Raw genomic sequence first — 19448 nt, 5'->3', positions numbered from 1 at the left:
TGGTTATGCGAAAGGCTCCGCCATGCTGATTTCCTGCGGCTGAGGCTGGCAAAAATTTATGGCGCATAAGCGTAGGGCATTAAGGCAAGTTAGCTAGCTTGCCGCTGGCCCTAGAGGCATTTGGTGACGCCAGCCCATTGAGCGGCCTTGGACTTAATGTCGGGGTCCTCGCTGGACATTGGCTTATCCCATGCTTCTTTGGAGGGATCTGGCAAGAGTTCTCGGGGAGGCTTACAGACTTTCCATGCCCGGATCATATGGTCGAAGTTATCTTTCTCGACACAAAAGTGGCAGAATGGATTGATATTCTTGTCTATGAATTTAGTTATTTAGTTTCGTTTGGCGCCTCAAGTTGTCTCCACATGACCCGTTGTCGTCTGGTCAGTGTTTTATCGGGTGGTGGATGTGTTCTTAATGCTTTGTAAAGTGCAGTGCGTTCGTGGTATGATATGAGTGGCTCACCGAAAGGTTCCGGTACCTGAATTCGCACCACCGCTCAGCCGGCTAATTCGCGAGCATGTTGGTGGGCAGCCTCAGTTCCCGTATTGTGAGTTGAGGTCCATATGAGTTAAATATTTCTTACGAGACGAGAGTATCTTATTTCTGTAAGTACTTGCGCGGCCGGACCACAGACCCTGCCCGTGGCGGAGTTGCTCATCGCCAACTTCGAGTCGCTCATTATGGTTTTAACGTCTGTAAAGACGATGGCCGCGGCTGTGGTAGCTTCCTCCTCGGCTAATGGTCTAGAGGTGGAAACTGTCTCCGCCATAGCCAGTCTTGCTGGTTGATGCCGGGGTGCGTAACTCCACATGTAGAGTTGTAGAGTACTTGTTCTGGTTCTCAGCGTCTTATGCGGTGTCGACGTAGAGGACATCATGCAGCCGGCTCATGATCTTGTCCAGGCTCTTCGCTCGAAAGGCTATCTTATACGGATCGTCCCACCATGGTGGTGATAAATTATTACAAACAGTAGAACGGACAGAGAACTGGGAACTCGTAAACATCGATAACTAAACGCGAACGTTACGTATGAAGGTTATGAACCAAGGGTTGCAGCAACGCACATCATTTGCCGACATCCATGCCCATAACGGCTGTCCATATGAGTCAGAGCAGTTACGCCAGACACCGAAATGGAAGTCGCCTGAACTGATGACCTTGTTAGAGGCGAAGGAGGAGGAAGGTAGGGAGGTTAACCTGTCGAATACACAGTTTGCTACCCTGCACGAGGCGAAAGAGATGTGGGGATTAAAATATAACCTAGAAAAGAGAGTAGCAGCAAAATAAAGTCAAGATGCAAAGCCAGCAAGCGTTCGGTAAAGTAACAATGTTTTGTGCAGGCCAAAAATTCTCAAAACTGGAGGAGTGCCTTGGAGGCCTTCACCGCCGACGATCGCCGCGGCCGCTTGCCGAGAATCTTCATTTCCGTTAGTAATAGTCTATTCTATACACGCCTGCTGGAAAATAGACGTTAGTTACTTTGACAGTGGCGCATTTCAGTGAAGTGAGATCTACAGCTAAAAGCTCGTTGTCAGGAAGCCTTACTTTCTTTAGTTGGTGATGCCCGGTGACAGTCTTGAAGAAATCAGAGTCACTAACCCGCTACCCCTACCATTTATGCGGTCCGCTCTAAAAACACTAAGCCTTTTTAATGAAAGTGACTCTACAATGGAGCGCCAGGTTTCTTGCAAGACGACTATGTCTGAGTTATGGGAAGGTAAAACGAGGTTTAAATGTGGAAGAGAAGATAGGATAGAGCGACAACTCCATTGGAGACCTTTACGCCTGTCAATATTAGTATTCGAAAACACGGGCTGTAACAGCCTCTGGTAGCATATCAGACTTGGGAGAGACTTCAGAAGGCCCTTTTTTAGTTTTTACATAGGGAAGGAAGGAGTTAGAGAGCTGGAAGCACGACGCTTCTGCGTAGGGTAAATAATTTCCACATCATTAATGCAAACACTGTTGCTGGAAAGACTGACAGGGACGCTATCGACCACCTGGGGATCTTTAACGCGCACTTACATCGCACAGCACATTGGGCCTTTTATGTTTTGCCTCCATAGCAACGCAGCCGCCGCGGCCGGGTTCGAACCCGGGAACTCCATATCAGTAGCCGAGCGCCCTAACCTCTGAGCCACCTCGGCGGGTGATATTTATGCGTGGAGAAAACGGCGCCCCTCTCGAACAGCTGAGCGACGCGCGGCACACCAGGCGGCGTCCACGCGCTGCAGCCGATGCTACGACGGGCGTCCCGCGAAGGCAGGTGCGTCTGCTCGGCATTGGGCCTGCCTGCCCAACGGATCCCAGTCTCGTCGCCAGCGTGGTGCCATCCAGAAGGCCATAATAAATGCGCAGAGACTCTCAAGTGACGTGGACCAAAGAGGGTTTACTTGAGATTGGGTGTATGTGTATATACCATTATCACGTGGCAGAATATCAAATAAGCGGTATCACGTATCACATGGCAGAATATCAATTAAACAAGTACTTATGCACATATCTAGGAGCAAAGCATGTCGAACGAAACAAACCAAAGCCAAGACTCACGACACATCAGTTCAGTTTGTGGACTTACACATGGATCACCGTGCTCATGCTCACGCAAGGAGGAACTATCGCTACACACGCAGATAGAGGCCGCACTGCAGAATTGCTCACTGAAGGAGGAGTTGTTTTGTCGGCAACGCTGCCACAGTGCTGGCTCAATGGCGGTAGTGTCATTTATGAAGCCTGCAACAGCCTTCGGGTGATTTCAAACCAAACCAGCAGAGTTCGCCTGTCACATCTTGCATCGGGCGGAGGAGCTTCGGGGCTTCCGCCATACTGGAGTCAGCGCGCCGACAGAGACGGGTGACGTCCTCAGCGATTATGGCAACACTCTCATTAGGAATTGGACGCGGTCGTCCAGGAGGTGGTGTGCACTACCTCGGCGGGCCGTGCTAGGAAACATGTCCCGGGCCTGCTGGCGGAAGTTATTCCAGCTTTTAATATCGGCATTCATGTACTCGAACCAAATCTTCGCTCCCTCTTCCAGTGCGAAGTAAACCTTCCTCAGCTTCTGTGCGCTGCTGCACTGATTGAAATCGGCCACCAGCACAAACTGGTCAACCCACTCTTAGACGTCTTCAAAAGCGGCTCCATGGAAACTGGCCGGAAGACGGGGCTGCTGAAGCGTCAAGTGAGGCTCGCTGGGCTCCATGGAACTGGGCTCGATGGGTCGATGTATGGGTGCCTCTTCGCTTGGGGCAGCAAACTCCGGGGCCAGTCCCAGAAGGCGGTGACTGCTGCGGTGTACTCGCACGCAGACAAGCAGAAGCCGGTCGGGACTCGATGAGCTGCTTTCAGGACTTGTCCTGGAATCGGGGCGTCAAGCCAGGACCTCGACCATGTCACGTAGCTGTTAGAGCTGGGAACTCGATGCCTACAGGGCAGAGATACGCCGACTCCGAGAACCAGCAACAGCCCCGAGAGTTGTTGTTGTTGTCCTCTGTTGGAGTGGCAAACAACTGAGCGACGCGCTCAGTTCCGAGAGTAGTAGTTGTTGGCAGCCTGAGAGGAACTTCAGTTCATTCCCAATAGCCGCCAGCGTGACGCACTAGCTTCGTGCTGAGCAGCTCCCGAGAGGCTATTGTTGCAGCCGCGGCAGTATTTCGTGTTCATTGTGCTAGATGACAGAGTGCCACGCAAGTGTTTACGAGAATCACTGAGTCTCTATTGACACTTCGTGACGATAAAGGCCAAGAGAAGGTACCCAACTCCATAAAGAAATATCCATCTTCGTTTCATGCAGAAGGTAATCCAGGCGCAAGGACAAAGGCATGCACTGCTTGCGATGGCTTATTTTGCTGACTTTTTCGAATGAAGGGATAGACAGGGTGCTCTGAAAACCTTACCAGTGTAGTTAGTGCACAGCATCGGTGCGTACAGGTGAACCTCTATATTGAAAATTGCGTGGCTCAGTGATAAAAATAAATTTCCCCGTAGATCTAGAACATAATGCTCACTTGAGACCGCTTCTTCCTTCCGTCGCAGAGCATGAAAAAAAACTAAATTAAATTCTTGTTCAGTGTCGTCAAAAATAGCATTTTCAAGAAAAAACACTGCTGGAAATATGACTTAGAGCCCTGCTCAGCAAAATGCTAGCGCACATAAAAACAAACGCATTGAGATAGCAGAATTTATAAATACTTCAAAAATAAAGTGTTGGAGCCCCGGTCTAAAATGAAGCAAACTCCAAAGGAAATCAAATGAATCACTGGAAATAAAATGCAAATCGGTCGTGTCCTGGAATGGCTTGCGATTCGCATGGAGATTCTTCAGAAAGGTTCGTAGTATGTGTATACGGCTCTTAACCCAACGAAATGCAAGTGTATTGTTTCCTCGTTCTTCTAGAACGCACTTCTTTTATTTCCAAATTCTATTTCGATTTGATTTTTAAGAATTACCTTGTTATCGCTAGCTTTCCTTCCTCTCTTGTCTCTGGCCTTGCTTCGCAACTTGATGGGCTGTTTCATTCCTGTATTTATAAGCGCCCGCTGATATAGGCTAAAATACTTGATATATCTGGAGTATTTATAATTTTTATTGACCATATGCATGATAGGACAAATTTTGTTAGGGTTTTTCATTTTCTAAGTGCCAGGAAGCTGTCGATAAAGATTGGAAACTTTTGATGATCACTTTTTGTCTCAATAAAATCTATTGCTTAAGTTATGGCTAATATTTTTTCTTTCATGTTGTTCTAATAGTCAGGCTCATTGCAGTGTTTTTTGTTTTGTGGCTCAGCGGTTATAGCGCTCGTCTGCTGACCCGAAAGACGCGGGTTCGATCCCGGCCGCGGTGGTCGAATTTAGATGGAGGCGAAATTCTAGAGGCCGATGTACTAGGCGAAGTCAGTGCGCGTTAAGGAACCCCAGGTAGACCAAATTTCCGGAGTCTTTCACTACGGCATTCCTCATAGCCTGAGCCGCTTTGGGGCGTTAAACCCCGATAACCCATAAACCATTGCAATGTTTTTGCTCTACTATTTGTTTTGTTTTGCTGAAGAGTACGAAGGCTGCTACGACTTTTTCTTTTTTTTTTAATCTGCTTGTATACAGGGCGTTTCACCTAACTTGAACCAAGCCTTATTAAACGAAGTGGCGTACCGGGGCTGGGTGAAACCAAAGACATTGTTTCGCGTCGTTGGGCGCTCCTAACATTATTATTTAAAACTCTGCTTCTTAGTTCATTAGCACTGATTAATTATGCAAGAATTTTAGTATTCACTTTGGGGTCACGTGCGCTTCTTTAAGATTTAGATGGGGCTACGAAACAACCGATCCAGTTGTTTGTATCGGTGTATCTTCTACGTGTTCCTTTTTTCCAGCATTCAAACAAAGGCCTCGAAATATGAAAAGAAAATCATGTTGCCCTCTTGCGTTACCGTATTGTAGCGCTGCTAAGCGCGTCCTGACTCCTGAGTGAGCGAAACTTGAGCGCTCACTGCTTCAAAGTAAGCGGCCTACGCCGCTCTCAGCATTGTCGTGAAAGTGCGTCAGCGCATTCTTCGTCAACTTGGGAAGTGCACGCCTTGATCTGCCATAAGTGATAAGCAGGCCATCAACAGCGAATTCAGACGGAGGTTCCATTGAGCCATCGCATAGACAAAAGAAGAAAGGAAGACAAAGCAGTGAAGTCGCCTATTGCAAGGTATGGTCCGATGGTTTTTTTTATTTTTATCATTTTGCAGTCTGTCGGAATGAGCGCAGGCCGGTGACTTGGGCAGGGTCAGCGCGCACGTTTCGATTGTTCAAAACACTGTTGGGAGCGCTGCAATGTGGTAGCGCATGAGCGCAGTCACGTGTATATTTTTTCTCATATTTGCCGGACTTTCTACCCTGCTCTTTCTTTAAATGCCGGAAAAAAGGAGAATCTATTAGGTACGTTGCTAGAGAAAAATGGATAGGTTCTTTCTTAAGCATCCCTACAACGACAGGAAACGCGCGTCACCCTAAAGTGAATAATCAAAAATTTACATAATTAATCTGAGCTAATAACGTAATTAGGCGGAATTTAAAAATACTGTAAGGAGGGCCACACTACGAGAAAAAAAATATGTATGTTGCTTTATTCAGCTCCGGAGGGCCACTTTTTCAAAACCCTTGGGTCATGCTACGTGAAACACCCTGTATATTTTATGCTCAGTCTCAACGTCATCTTATGTCGAATCGAAGGCTTGTCTGTTGGCGGGGACAGGAACAGGTTACAGTGTGAGGCCTTGAAAACCCCTGCTGTATCGCGAGAATAATAAAAATTTTAATATAAGAGATGGCGGCCGCAGGCAATCTGGATTTTTTTCTTACCCGATGGTTTGGTTGATGGTTTTTGAGGGTTTAACGTCCCAAAGCGACTCAGGCTATGATGTACTCCGCAGTGAAGTTCTCCAGAAATTTCTCCTACCCGAGAATCTTTAACGTGCGCCGACATCGCACAGTACACAGGCCTCTAGAACACCACCTTCATCGAAATTCGACCGCCACTGCCGGCTCTTAACTGATGGTGGGAATCTATAGGGATGAGGTACTATTACAACCATTCTTAATTACGACCACTCAAGCAAGTTTACCACATCCTTAAATTATGGACAAACACATTTTCAACAGGCTGTTGTTTATAAACGCACTTTTTCAACATAAAACAAGATCCCACTATATCCCCATTTCTAGTATTCGCATTTGTTGCGCACACGTGCGCGCGACAGAGGTAATAGGGTCAAGTGCGTCTAGCTCAGAAATGGCCTTTCGGAAAAAGGAGGACGATCCGGCAGCATGTGTGACATGCCGCTCTGATTAGACATGAGTTGCTGTGATACGTGTTTTTTTCTGTTTTTTTTTTCTAAAGCACATGGCCTTCTACAGTTCCATTCAGGGACGCCGCTTTAGTTAGCAGTGAATTTCATATAGAAAGCTCAGAGAAACGTGCGTAGTAGGATACAGGTCGCACTAAACCTTCGGCGCCACGTTTTGAATGTCGCTAGTTATTAATGCGAAAACATTATATGGTTATGTCTCATCAGCAAAAAGTGTCCGCAAATTCTGTCCGCACATTTATGTCGTTCTGTGAAGATAAATGTGAAAATGTTTGATCGTGTTAGGTAGTCCATTAACACTCCTGTTGGGCCTTCGGAGTAGCGTTTACAAATGCCTGCTCCCACTTAATCGCAATGGCAGACTCTCCTGCGCGTGAGAACTGTGGGTGCGGCGAAGCAATAGAACGCCTACTTTGTGAATGCCCTCGGTATCAGCGTGAGCGTGCCCTCCTGGCTGCAACAATCCGCCGCTTCGATCCTCGGCCCCTTTCTGAAGCCAAGATTCTCGGCCCTCGGAGTAAACCCTCATCGCAGAGAACAGCTTTGAAGGCACTTTTCAAGTTCTTAAAGGACTCAGGACTGAGTGCAAGGTTGTGAGTTATCAATGTGTGCCCTGTGTACCTTGCAAGTAATGGCCGACGGACATGCGGAAGAGTGATCATATCCCTTTGTTCCCTCCTCTTTCTATCTCTCGCTCTGTTCCCCTTCCCACGTGTAGGGTAGAATACCGGGCGTCGCCTAGTTATCCTCCCTCCCTTTCCGTTCGTCTTCTTTTCTCTCTCTGTTGGGCCTACTTGGGGTATGATAATATTACTGATGAAGGATGTGCGCAATACATTAGACAATCCACGTACCCGAAAGAAACAAAAAGACACTTGTCTTATGTTCTGCGCACATCGTTGATCCGTGTTATGTAGTGCGTGAGTACATCTTAAAACAGGATACGTTTGATTTATGAACTGTAATTAAAGAAGTTGAATTAATGAAAATAAATGCTGTTTAAAGCAGATTTTTTGTGAGTGATTCGATGAAAAACAGTGCAAATGCGTGAGAAATCAAACTTGGTTTAAAAAAACAAAAATAAAGAAATAAAGCTAAAAAGTAAAGAAGCCGATAAAATTTCAAACAATAAGAAATGAAAAATGGCGAGAGAAAGTTTGCGGCGGAACACTATAGTATCGAGTTCAAGTGGGATTTTAGTCAAGGTAGTTAGAGTATTTCGGAAGAATGAATCCTAAAGAACGATTCTGAATAGATTTCAGTAAATAAAACAAGTTAGTTTGTTGAGGATCGAATATAAAATGTGCGCACTGTATTTTAGGTCTGACAAGCGACACATAAGCGATTTACTTGACTGAAGGGGGTGCTATGACAACGCTGCGTCGTAAATAAACCAGGACGCAATTGGTAGAGTTAGCTATATGAGTAATATGGCTGGTCCAGGATAGGTCATGCAGATATGAATACTTTAGTGCTTGATAGTGTCCGTTTGAGTTATGGGAAAAAAACATAGGAGGTAGTTAGGAAATGAGTAGTTAAGTCGGCGGTGGAAAGATATTTATAAGGTTTTGTAGACATTTAGTTTCATGAGCCAGGTGTTGCACCGCTCTTGCACTTTGATAAGATCGTTCTGTAGGCAGCAGCATGAGATATGTAGGTTATTCATGGAACGGCAGAAGGTTAGGTGGGCGGTTGAGATTAAGAAGTTTGCAGGCAAAGGGGGGATGCAGCTGGCAAAGGATAGGGTTAATTGGAGAGACATGGGAGAGGCCTTTGCACTGCAGTGGGTGTAGAAAAGCAGCTGCTGCTGCTGCTGCTGCTGCTGCTGCTGCTGCTGCTGCTGCTGCTGCTGCTGCTGCTGCTGCTGCTGCTGCTGCTGCTGCTGCTGCTGCTGCTGCTGCTGCTGCTGCTGCTGCTGCTGCTGCTGCTGCTGCTGCTGCTGCTGCTGCTGCTGCTGCTGCTGCTGCTGCTGCTGCTGCTGCTGCTGCTGCTGCTGCTGCTGCTGCTGCTGCTGCTTGCTGCTGCTGCTGCTGCTGCTGCTGCTGCTGCTGCTGCTGCTGCTGCTGCTGCTGCTGCTGCTGCTGCTGCTGCTGCTGCTGCTGCTGCTGCTGCTGCTGCTGCTGCTGCTGCTGCTGCTGCTGCTGCTGCTGCTGCTGCTGCTGCTGCTGCTGCTGCTGCTGCTGCTGCTGCTGCTGCTGCTGCTGCTGCTGCTGCTGCTGCTGCTGCTGCTGCTGCTGCTGCTGCTGCTGCTGCTGCTGCTGCTGCTGCTGCTGCTGCTGCTGCTGCTGCTGCTGCTGCTGCTGCTGCTGCTGCTGCTGCTGCTGCTGCTGCTGCTGCTGCTGCTGCTGCTGCTGCTGCTGCTGCTGCTGCTGCTGCTGCTGCTGCTGCTGCTGCTGCTTGCTGCTGCTGCTGCTGCTGCTGCTGCTGCTGCTGCTGCTGCTGCTGCTGCTGCTGCTGCTGCTGCTGCTGCTGCTGCTGCTGCTGCTGCTGCTGCTGCTGCTGCTGCTGCTGCTGCTGCTGCTGCTGCTGCTGCTGCTGCTGCTGCTGCTGCTGCTGCTGCTGCTGCTGCTGCTGCCTGCTGCTGCTGCTGCCTTGCTGCTGCTGCTGCTGCTGCTGCTGCTGCTGCTGCTGCTGCTGCTGCTGCTGCTGCTGCTGCTGCTGCTGCTGCTGCTGCTGCTGCTGCTGCTGCTGCTGCTGCTGCTGCTGCTGCCTGCTGCTGCTGCTGCTGCTGCTGCTGCTGCTGCTGCTGCTGCTGCTGCTGCTGCTGCTGCTGCTGCTGCTGCTGCTGCTGCTGCTGCTGCTGCTGCTGCTGCTGCTGCTGCTGCTGCTGCTGCTGCTGCTGCTGCTGCTGCTGCTGCTGCTGCTGCTGCTGCTGCTGCTGCTGCTGCTGCTGCTGCTGCTGCTGCTGCTGCCTGCTGCTGCTGCTGCTGCTGCTGCTGCTGCTGCTGCTGCTGCTGCTGCTGCTGCTGCTGCTGCTGCTGCTGCTGCTGCTGCTGCTGCTGCTGCTGCTGCTGCTGCTGCTGCTGCTGCTGCTGCTGCTGCTGCTGCTGCTGCTGCTGCTGCTGCTGCTGCTGCTGCTGCTGCTGCTGCTGCTGCTGCTGCTGCTGCTGCTGCTGCTGCTGCTGCTGCTGCTGCTGCTGCTGCTGCTGCTGCTGCTGCTGCTGCTGCTGCTGCTGCTGCTGCTGCTGCTGCTGCTGCTGCTGCTGCTGCTGCTGCTGCTGCTGCTGCTGCTGCTGCTGCTGCTGCTGCTGCTGCTGCTGCTGCTGCTGCTGCTGCTGCTGCTGCTGCTGCTGCTGCTGCTGCTGCTGCTGCTGCTGCTGCTGCTGCTGCTGCTGCTGCTGCTGCTGCTGCTGCTGCTGCTGCTGCTGCTGCTGCTGCTGCTGCTGCTGCTGCTGCTGCTGCTGCTGCTGCTGCTGCTGCTGCTGCTGCTGCTGCTGCTGCTGCTGCTGCTGCTGCTGCTGCTGCTGCTGCTGCTGCTGCTGCTGCTGCTGCTGCTGCTGCTGCTGCTGCTGCTGCTGCTGCTGCTGCTGCTGCTGCTGCTGCTGCTGCTGCTGCTGCTGCTGCTGCTGCTGCTGCTGCTGCTGCTGCTGCTGCTGCTGCTGCTGCTGCTGCTGCTGCTGCTGCTGCTGCTGCTGCTGCTGCTGCTGCTGCTGCTGCTGCTGCTGCTGCTGCTGCTGCTGCTGCTGCTGCTGCTGCTGCTGCTGCTGCTGCTGCTGCTGCTGCTGCTGCTGCTGCTGCTGCTGCTGCTGCTGCTGCTGCTGCTGCTGCTGCTGCTGCTGCTGCTGCTGCTGCTGCTGCTGCTGCTGCTGCTGCTGCTGCTGCTGCTGCTGCTGCTGCTGCTGCTGCTGCTGCTTGCTGCTGCTGCTGCTGCTGCTGCTGCTGCTGCTGCTGCTGCTGCTGCTGCTGCTGCTGCTGCTGCTGCTGCTGCTGCTGCTGCTGCTGCTGCTGCTGCTGCTGCTGCTGCTGCTGCTGCTGCTGCTGCTGCTGCTGCTGCTGCTGCTGCTGCTGCTGCTGCTGCTGCTGCTGCTGCTGCTGCTGCTGCTGCTGCTGCTGCTGCTGCTGCTGCTGCTGCTGCTGCTGCTGCTGCTGCTGCTGCTGCTGCTGCTGCTGCTGCTGCTGCTGCTGCTGCTGCTGCTGCTGCTGCTGCTGCTGCTGCTGCTGCTGCTGCTGCTGCTGCTGCTGCTGCTGCTGCTGCTGCTGCTGCTGCTGCTGCTGCTGCTGCTGCTGCTGCTGTGCTGCTGCTGCTGCTGCTGCTGCTGCTGCTGCTGCTGCTGCTGCTGCTGCTGCTGCTGCTGCTGCTGCTGCTGCTGCTGCTGCTGCTGCTGCTGCTGCTGCTGCTGCTGTGCTGCTGCTGCTGCTGCTGCTGCTGCTGCTGCTGCTGCTGCTGCTGCTGCTGCTGCTGCTGCTGCTGCTGCTGCTGCTGCTGCTGCTGCTGCTGCTGCTGCTGCTGCTGCTGCTGCTGCTGCTGCTGCTGCTGCTGCTGCTGCTGCTGCTGCTGCTGCTGCTGCTGCTGCTGCTGCTGCTGCTGCTGCTGCTGCTGCTGCTGCTGCTGCTGCTGCTGCTGCTGCTGCTGCTGCTGCTGCTGCGCTGCTGCTGCTGCTGCTGCTGCTGCTGCTGCTGCTGCTGCTGCTGCTGCTGCTGCTGCTGCTGCTGCTGCTGCTGCTGCTGCTGCTGCTGCTGCTGCTGCTGCTGCTGCTGCTGTGCTGCTGCTGCTGCTGCTGCTGCTGCTGCTGCTGCTGCTGCTGCTGCTGCTGCTGCTGCTGCTGCTGCTGCTGCTGCTGCTGCTGCTGCTGCTGCTGCTGCTGCTGCTGCTGCTGCTGCTGCTGCTGCTGCTGCTGCTGCTGCTGCTGCTGCTGCTGCTGCTGCTGCTGCTGCTGCTGCTGCTGCTGCTGCTGCTGCTGCTGCTGCTGCTGCTGCTGCTGCTGCTGCTGCTGCTGCTGCTGCTGCTGCTGCTGCTGCTGCTGCTGCTGCTGCTGCTGCTGCTGTGCTGCTGCTGCTGCTGCTGCTGCTGCTGCTGCTGCTGCTGCTGCTGCTGCTGCTGCTGCTGCTGCTGCTGCTGCTGCTGCTGCTGCTGCTGCTGCTGCTGCTGCTGCTGCTGCTGCTGCTGCTGCTGCTGCTGCTGCTGCTGCTGCTGCTGCTGCTGCTGCTGCTGCTGCTGCTGCTGCTGCTGCTGCTGCTGCTGCTGCTGCTGCTGCTGCTGCTGCTGTGCTGCTGCTGCTGCTGCTGCTGCTGCTGCTGCTGCTGCTGCTGCTGCTGCTGCTGCTGCTGCTGCTGCTGCTGCTGCTGCTGCTGCTGCTGCTGCTGCTGCTGCTGCTGCTGCTGCTGCTGCTGCTGCTGCTGCTGCTGCTGCTGCTGCTGCTGCTGCTGCTGCTGCTGCTGCTGCTGCTGCTGCTGCTGCTGCTGCTGCTGCTGCTGCTGCTGCTGCTGCTGCTGCTGCTGCTGCTGCTGCTGCTGCTGCTGCTGCTGCTGCTGCTGCTGCTGCTGCTGCTGCTGCTGCTGCTGCTGCTGCTGCTGCTGCTGCTGCTGCTGCTGCTGCTGCTGCTGCTGCTGCTGCTGCTGCTGCTGCTGCTGCTGCTGCTGCTGCTGCTGCTGCTGCTGCTGCTGCTGCTGCTGCTGCTGCTGCTGCTGCTGCTGCTGCTGCTGCTGCTGCTGCTGCTGCTGCTGCTGCTGCTGCTGCTGCTGCTGCTGCTGCTGTGCTGCTGCTGCTGCTGCTGCTGCTGCTGCTGCTGCTGCTGCTGCTGCTGCTGCTGCTGCTGCTGCTGCTGCTGCTGCTGCTGCTGCTGCTGCTGCTGCTGCTGCTGCTGCTGCTGCTGCTGCTGCTGCTGCTGCTGCTGCTGCTGCTGCTGCTGCTGCTGCTGCTGCTGCTGCTGCTGCTGCTGCTGCTGCTGCTGCTGCTGCTGCTGCTGCTGCTGCTGCTGCTGCTGCTGCTGCTGCTGCTGCTGCTGCTGCTGCTGCTGCTGCTGCTGCTGCTGCTGCTGCTGCTGCTGCTGCTGCTGCTGCTGCTGCTGCTGCTGCTGCTGCTGCTGCTGCTGCTGCTGCTGCTGCTGCTGCTGCTGCTGCTGCTGCTGCTGCTGCTGCTGCTGCTGCTGCTGCTGCTGCTGCTGCTGCTGCTGCTGCTGCTGCTGCTGCTGCTGCTGCTGCTGCTGCTGCTGCTGCTGCTGCTGCTGCTGCTGCTGCTGCTGCTGCTGTGCTGCTGCTGCTGCTGCTGCTGCTGCTGCTGCTGCTGCTGCTGCTGCTGCTGCTGCTGCTGCTGCTGCTGCTGCTGCTGCTGCTGCTGCTGCTGCTGCTGCTGCTGCTGCTGCTGCTGCTGCTGCTGCTGCTGCTGCTGCTGCTGCTGCTGCTGCTGCTGCTGCTGCTGCTGCTGCTGCTGCTGCTGCTGCTGCTGCTGCTGCTGTGCTGCTGCTGCTGCTGCTGCTGCTGCTGCTGCTGCTGCTGCTGCTGCTGCTGCTGCTGCTGCTGCTGCTGCTGCTGCTGCTGCTGCTGCTGCTGCTGCTGCTGCTGCTGCTGCTGCTGCTGCTGCTGCTGCTGCTGCTGCTGCTGTGCTGCTGCTGCTGCTGCTGCTGCTGCTGCTGCTGCTGCTGCTGCTGCTGCTGCTGCTGCTGCTGCTGCTGCTGCTGCTGCTGCTGCTGCTGCTGCTGCTGCTGCTGCTGCTGCTGCTGCTGCTGCTGCTGCTGCTGCTGCTGCTGCTGCTGCTGCTGCTGCTGCTGCTGCTGCTGCTGCTGCTGCTGCTGCTGCTGCTGCTGCTGCTGCTGCTGCTGCTGCTGCTGCTGCTGCTGCTGCTGCTGCTGCTGCTGCTGCTGCTGCTGCTGCTGCTGCTGCTGCTGCTGCTGCTGCTGCTGCTGCTGCTGCTGCTGCTGCTGCTGTGCTGCTGCTGCTGCTGCTGCTGCTGCTGCTGCTGCTGCTGCTGCTGCTGCTGCTGCTGCTGCTGCTGCTGCTGCTGCTGCTGCTGCTGCTGCTGCTGCTGCTGCTGCTGCTGCTGCTGCTGCTGCTGCTGCTGCTGCTGCTGCTGCTGCTGCTGCTGCTGATGCTGCTGCTGCTGCTGCTGCTGCTGCTGCTGCTGCTGCTGCTGCTGCTGCTGCTGCTGCTGCTGCTGCTGCTGCTGCTGCTGCTGCTGCTGCTGCTGCTGCTGCTGCTGCTGCTGCTGCTGCTGCTGCTGCTGCTGCTGCTGCTGCTGCTGCTGCTGCTGCTGCTGCTGCTGCTGCTGCTGCTGCTGCTGCTGCTGCTGCTGCTGCTGCTGCTGCTGCTGCTGCTGCTGCTGCTGCTGCTGCTGCTGCTGCTGCTGCTGCTGCTGCTGCTGCTGCTGCTGCTGCTGCTGCTGCTGCTGCTGCTGCTGCTGCTGCTGCTGCTGCTGCTGCTGCTGCTGCTGCTGCTGCTGCTGCTGCTGCTGCTGCTGCTGCTGCTGCTGCTGCTGCTGCTGCTGCTGCTGCTGCTGCTGCTGCTGCTGCTGCTGCTGCTGCTGCTGCTGCTGCTGCTGCTGCTGCTGCTGCTGCTGCTGCTGCTGCTGCTGCTGCTGCTGCTGTGCTGCTGCTGCTGCTGCTGCTGCTGCTGCTGCTGCTGCTGCTGCTGCTGCTGCTGCTGCTGCTGCTGCTGCTGCTGCTGCTGCTGCTGCTGCTGCTGCTGCTGCTGCTGCTGCTGCTGCTGCTGCTGCTGCTGCTGCTGCTGCTGCTGCTGCTGCTGCTGCTGCTGCTGCTGCTGCTGCTGCTGCTGCTGCTGCTGCTGCTGCTGCTGCTGCTGCTGCTGCTGCTGCTGCTGCTGCTGCTGCTGCTGCTGCTGCTGCTGCTGCTGCTGCTGCTGCTTGCTGCTGCTGCTGCTGCTGCTGCTGCTGCTGCTGCTGCTGCTGCTGCTGCTTGCTTGCTGCTGCTGCTGCTGCTGCTGCTGCTGCTGCTGCTGCTGCTGCTGCTGCTGCTGCTGCTGCTGCTGCTGCTGCTGCTGCTGCTGCTGCTGCTGCTGCTGCTGCTGCTGCTGCTGCTGCTGCTGCTGCTGCTGCTGCTGCTGCTGCTGCTGCTGCTGCTGCTGCTGCTGCTGCTGCTGCTGCTGCTGCTGCTGCTTGCTGCTGCTGCTGCTGCTGCTGCTGCTGCTGCTGCTGCTGCTGCTGCTGCTGCTGCTGCTGCTGCTGCTGCTGCTGCTGCTGCTGCTGCTGCTGCTGCTGCTGCTGCTGCTGCTGCTGCTGCTGCTGCTGCTGCTGCTGCTGCTGCTGCTGCTGCTGCTGCTGCTGCTGCTGCTGCTGCTGCTGCTGCTGCTGCTGCTGCTGCTGCTGCTGCTGCTGCTGCTGCTGCTGCTGCTGCTGCTGCTGCTGCTGCTGCTGCTGCTGCTGCTGCTGCTGCTGCTGCTGCTGCTGCTGCTGCTGCTGCTGCTGCTGCTGCTGCTGCTGCTGCTGCTGCTGCTGCTGCTGCTGCTGCTGCTGCTGCTGCTGCTGCTGCTGCTGCTGCTGCTGCTGCTGCTGCTGCTGCTGCTGCTGCTGCTGCTGCTGCTGCTGCTGCTGCTGCTGCTGCTGCTGCTGCTGCTGCTGCTGCTGCTGCTGCTGCTGCTGCTGCTGCTGCTGCTGCTGCTGCTGCTGCTGCTGCTGCTGCTGCTGCTGCTGCTGCTGCTGCTGCTGCTGCTGCTGCTGCTGCTGCTGCTGCTGCTGCTGCTGCTGCTGCTGCTTGCTGCTGCTGCTGCTGCTGCTGCTGCTGCTGCTGCTGCTGCTGCTGCTGCTGCTGCTGCTGCTGCTGCTGCTGCTGCTGCTGCTGCTGCTGCTGCTGCTGCTGCTGCTGCTGCTGCTGCTGCTGCTGCTGCTGCTGCTGCTGCTGCTGCTGCTGCTGCTGCTGCTGCTGCTGCTGCTGCTGCTGCTGCTGCTGCTGCTGCTGCTGCTGCTGCTGCTGCTGCTGCTGCTGCTGCTGCTGCTGCTGCTGCTGCTGCTGCTGCTGCTGCTGCTGCTGCTGCTGCTGCTGCTGCTGCTGCTGCTGCTGCTGCTGCTGCTGCTGCTGCTGCTGCTGCTGCTGCTGCTGCTGCTGCTGCTGCTGCTGCTGCTGCTGCTGCTGCTGCTGCTGCTGCTGCTGCTGCTGCTGCTGCTGCTGCTGCTGCTGCTGCTGCTGCTGTGCTGCTGCTGCTGCTGCTGCTGCTGCTGCTGCTGCTGCTGCTGCTGCTGCTGCTGCTGCTGCTGCTGCTGCTGCTGCTGCTGCTGCTGCTGCTGCTGCTGCTGCTGCTGCTGCTGCTGCTGCTGCTGCTGCTGCTGCTGCTGCTGCTGCTGCTGCTGCTGCTGCTGCTGCTGCTGCTGCTGCTGCTGCTGCTGCTGCTGCTGCTGCTGCTGCTGCTGCTGCTGCTGCTGCTGCTGCTGCTGCTGCTGCTGCTGCTGCTGCTGCTGCTGCTGCTGCTGCTGCTGCTGCTGCTGCTGCTGCTGCTGCTGCTGCTGCTGCTGCTGCTGCTGCTGCTGCTGCTGCTGCTGCTGCTGCTGCTGCTGCTGCTGCTGCTGCTGCTGCTGCTGCTGCTGCTGCTGCTGCTGCTGCTGCTGCTGCTGCTGCTGCTGCTGCTGCTGCTGCTGCTGCTGCTGCTGCTGCTGCTGCTGCTGCTGCTGCTGCTGCTGCTGCTGCTGCTGCTGCTGCTGCTGCTGCTGCTGCTGCTGCTGCTGCTGCTGCTGCTGCTGCTGCTGCTGCTGCTGCTGCTGCTGCTGCTGCTGCTGCTGCTGCTGCTGCTGCTGCTGCTGCTGCTGCTGCTGCTGCTGCTGCTGCTGCTGCTGCTGCTGCTGCTGCTGCTGCTGCTGCTGCTGCTGCTGCTGCTGCTGCTGCTGCTGCTGCTGCTGCTGCTGCTGCTGCTGCTGCTGCTGCTGCTGCTGCTGCTGCTGCTGCTGCTGCTGCTGCTGCTGCTGCTGCTGCTGCTGCTGCTGCTGCTGCTGCTGCTGCTGCTGCTGCTGCTGCTGTGCTGCTGCTGCTGCTGCTGCTGCTGCTGCTGCTGCTGCTGCTGCTGCTGCTGCTGCTGCTGCTGCTGTGCTGCTGCTGCTGCTGCTGCTGCTGCTGCTGCTGCTGCTGCTGCTGCTGCTGCTGCTGCTGCTGCTGCTGCTGCTGCTGCTGCTGCTGTGCTGCTGCTGCTGCTGCTGCTGCTGCTGCTGCTGCTGCTGCTGCTGCTGCTGCTGCTGCTGCTGCTGCTGCTGCTGCTGCTGCTGCTGCTGCTGCTGCTGCTGCTGCTGCTGCTGCTGCTGCTGCTGCTGCTGCTGCTGCTGCTGCTGCTGCTGCTGCTGCTGCTGCTGCTGCTGCTGCTGCTGCTGCTGCTGCTGCTGCTGCTGCTGCTGCTGCTGCTGCTGCTGCTGCTGCTGCTGCTGCTGCTGCTGCTGCTGCTGCCTGCTGCTGCTGCTGCTGGCTGCTGCTGCTGCTGCTGCTGCTGCTGCTGCTGCTGCTGCTGCTGCTGCTGCTGCTGCTGCTGCTGCTGCTGCTGCTGCTGCTGCTGCTGCTGCTGCTGCTGCTGCTGCTGCTGCTGCTGCTGCTGCTGCTGCTGCTGCTGCTGCTGCTGCTGCTGCTGCTGCTGCTGCTGCTGCTGCTGCTGCTGCTGCTGCTGCTGCTGCTGCTGCTGCTGCTGCTGCTGCTGCTGCTGCTGCTGCTGCTGCTGCTGCTGCTGCTGCTGCTGCTGCTGCTGCTGCTGCTGCTGCTGCTGCTGCTGCTGCTGCTGCTGCTGCTGCTGCTGCTGCTGCTGCTGCTGCTGCTGCTGCTGCTGCTGCTGCTGCTGCTGCTGCTGCTGCTGCTGCTGCTGCTGCTGCTGCTGCTGCTGCTGCTGCTGCTGCTGCTGCTGCTGCTGCTGCTGCTGCCTGCTGCTGCTGCTGCTGCCTGAATGGGATGAATGGGATCTTGCGGCAACAAACTGGAGACGATTAGTTAGAAAATTGCTAATCCGGGGTGAGCATGCAAGGCTATATTATAAGTTAAGACTTGACAGTTTGAGTAGCAGGTGACAATGTGGGGACATTGTCAAACTGGGCTTTCTCAAAATCTACAAAAAATAAAGGATTCAGCCGGTATATTAAGGTCGAGGTTGGCGTGAATATCATGAAGGAAAAAAGCAAGCTTGAATTCACAAGCACAGCCTTCCCATATGTAATTTACTGTTCCGTGCCGGAAGTCTTTAGGCACAGCAAAACAATTCCTGGCATCAGGTTAGCTTGATTCTTTCCAGAGCTTTCTTCATATCTTCTCCGCACCACTGTTTCACTACTGTATGCACGGAAAATTATAAAGAAGGATACAACAAGGTCAAGCTCTTGGTGACCAATGAAATGATTATCTTCAGTTTAGGCGCTAAAATACACCGCCGTGTTCTCAAAATCTACAAGAATAAAGGAGTCAGTGGGTATATTGAGGTCGACGTTGGCCCCGCGCCCCTCTCCTCTGTTGTGATATGTCCGTTTTCACAAAACTTAAGGACTGGTCCTGAGGGTTGTGACATCATAAGCTCAGCTGAGGAATCAAAGCGAATAAAATTCATGTTTATTTGTGACTGTGAGGTCGCAGCACGACTGTAATGTGACTATGACATATATATAAGCAAACTAATTCCGCTGAACAGAAATTGGAGTAATCAGTTGGGAATCGAACCTGTCACCCTAGGGTTGCGAGTCAAACAAGCTACTTCTAGGCCACTAAGGCATTTTTTTCCAGCATGGTATTTAATATACAAGGTTATGTATGTACAGCGGCCAATTGCGTGGTACGGGGGGTAAACGCTGACTCAACCTGTCGTTCACATTATGTTTTCGGTGTCTGTCATGTGCCAGAGCATTATTTGTACGCGTGCACTGCTAACATCATGCCACCAAGACAGCCCACTCTCGTGGAGGAAGAAAGATCGGCAAGAATCGACTAGAAAACAAAGAGCCGGTGGAGAGAGTAACCGTGTCTGCATTTTGTTCCGTGGTGTTTCTGAGCAGTTTTATTCTCACTACAACAACAATAACACTCAGTGGGCCCGAGTGATAACAGGATGGGGAAGGTGGCAACGAGTTGAAAGTGTACTGATGTCATCTCTGGAATACACCTTAGAGGTTTACAATTTTTTTATTTTAAAAACTGTGAGAGACATTTAGGTGCGGTTTGAGCGGGTAGAATCCACTGCAAGGTGGACAATGTGCACTTGATTTGAGTTAATAATACGATGGTGGTAAAAATATCTAACCAACATTTTTATTTTTTTATTCTAGAGGACCAGACCATACTGTCACATAATGGTGACGGCAGTCAGGAAGTCAAGAAAGCAACGAATACGACTTCCAAAATAAACTGTTCATTGTGCCGAATGGCGCCTACAAAGAAATGCATGACTCGATGGCGACGATACCACAAGCGTGCTCGGCGGTGTTCGCGACAGTACAAAGATTAGCGGCAATATTCCAAAATCGAAGGTTTCCTGTTTCTAAATTTTCTTCGTCGACAATGTGGTTAGAGATGTCGAAAGTCAAAAATGCGTATTCGGAAGCGCGTTCAGTATAAGTGACCCCTTCATTTAGCTCCTGCATTTAAAGTCGTCGCACAAAGTTGTATATGCTCAGTCGGGTAAGGTCTGGTGGGTCATCGAGACTATAGGCTATCTTTTACGTGTGCGGGAGATCACCTAGAACCTGAAACCAACGGGAAAA

Source organism: Amblyomma americanum, chromosome 7 (assembly GCF_052857255.1).
Source record: "Amblyomma americanum isolate KBUSLIRL-KWMA chromosome 7, ASM5285725v1, whole genome shotgun sequence".
NCBI classification, from domain to species: Eukaryota; Metazoa; Arthropoda; class Arachnida; order Ixodida; family Ixodidae; genus Amblyomma; species Amblyomma americanum.
The sequence above is the reverse complement of the archived record's forward strand: the minus strand, read 5'-3'. Positions refer to the sequence as shown.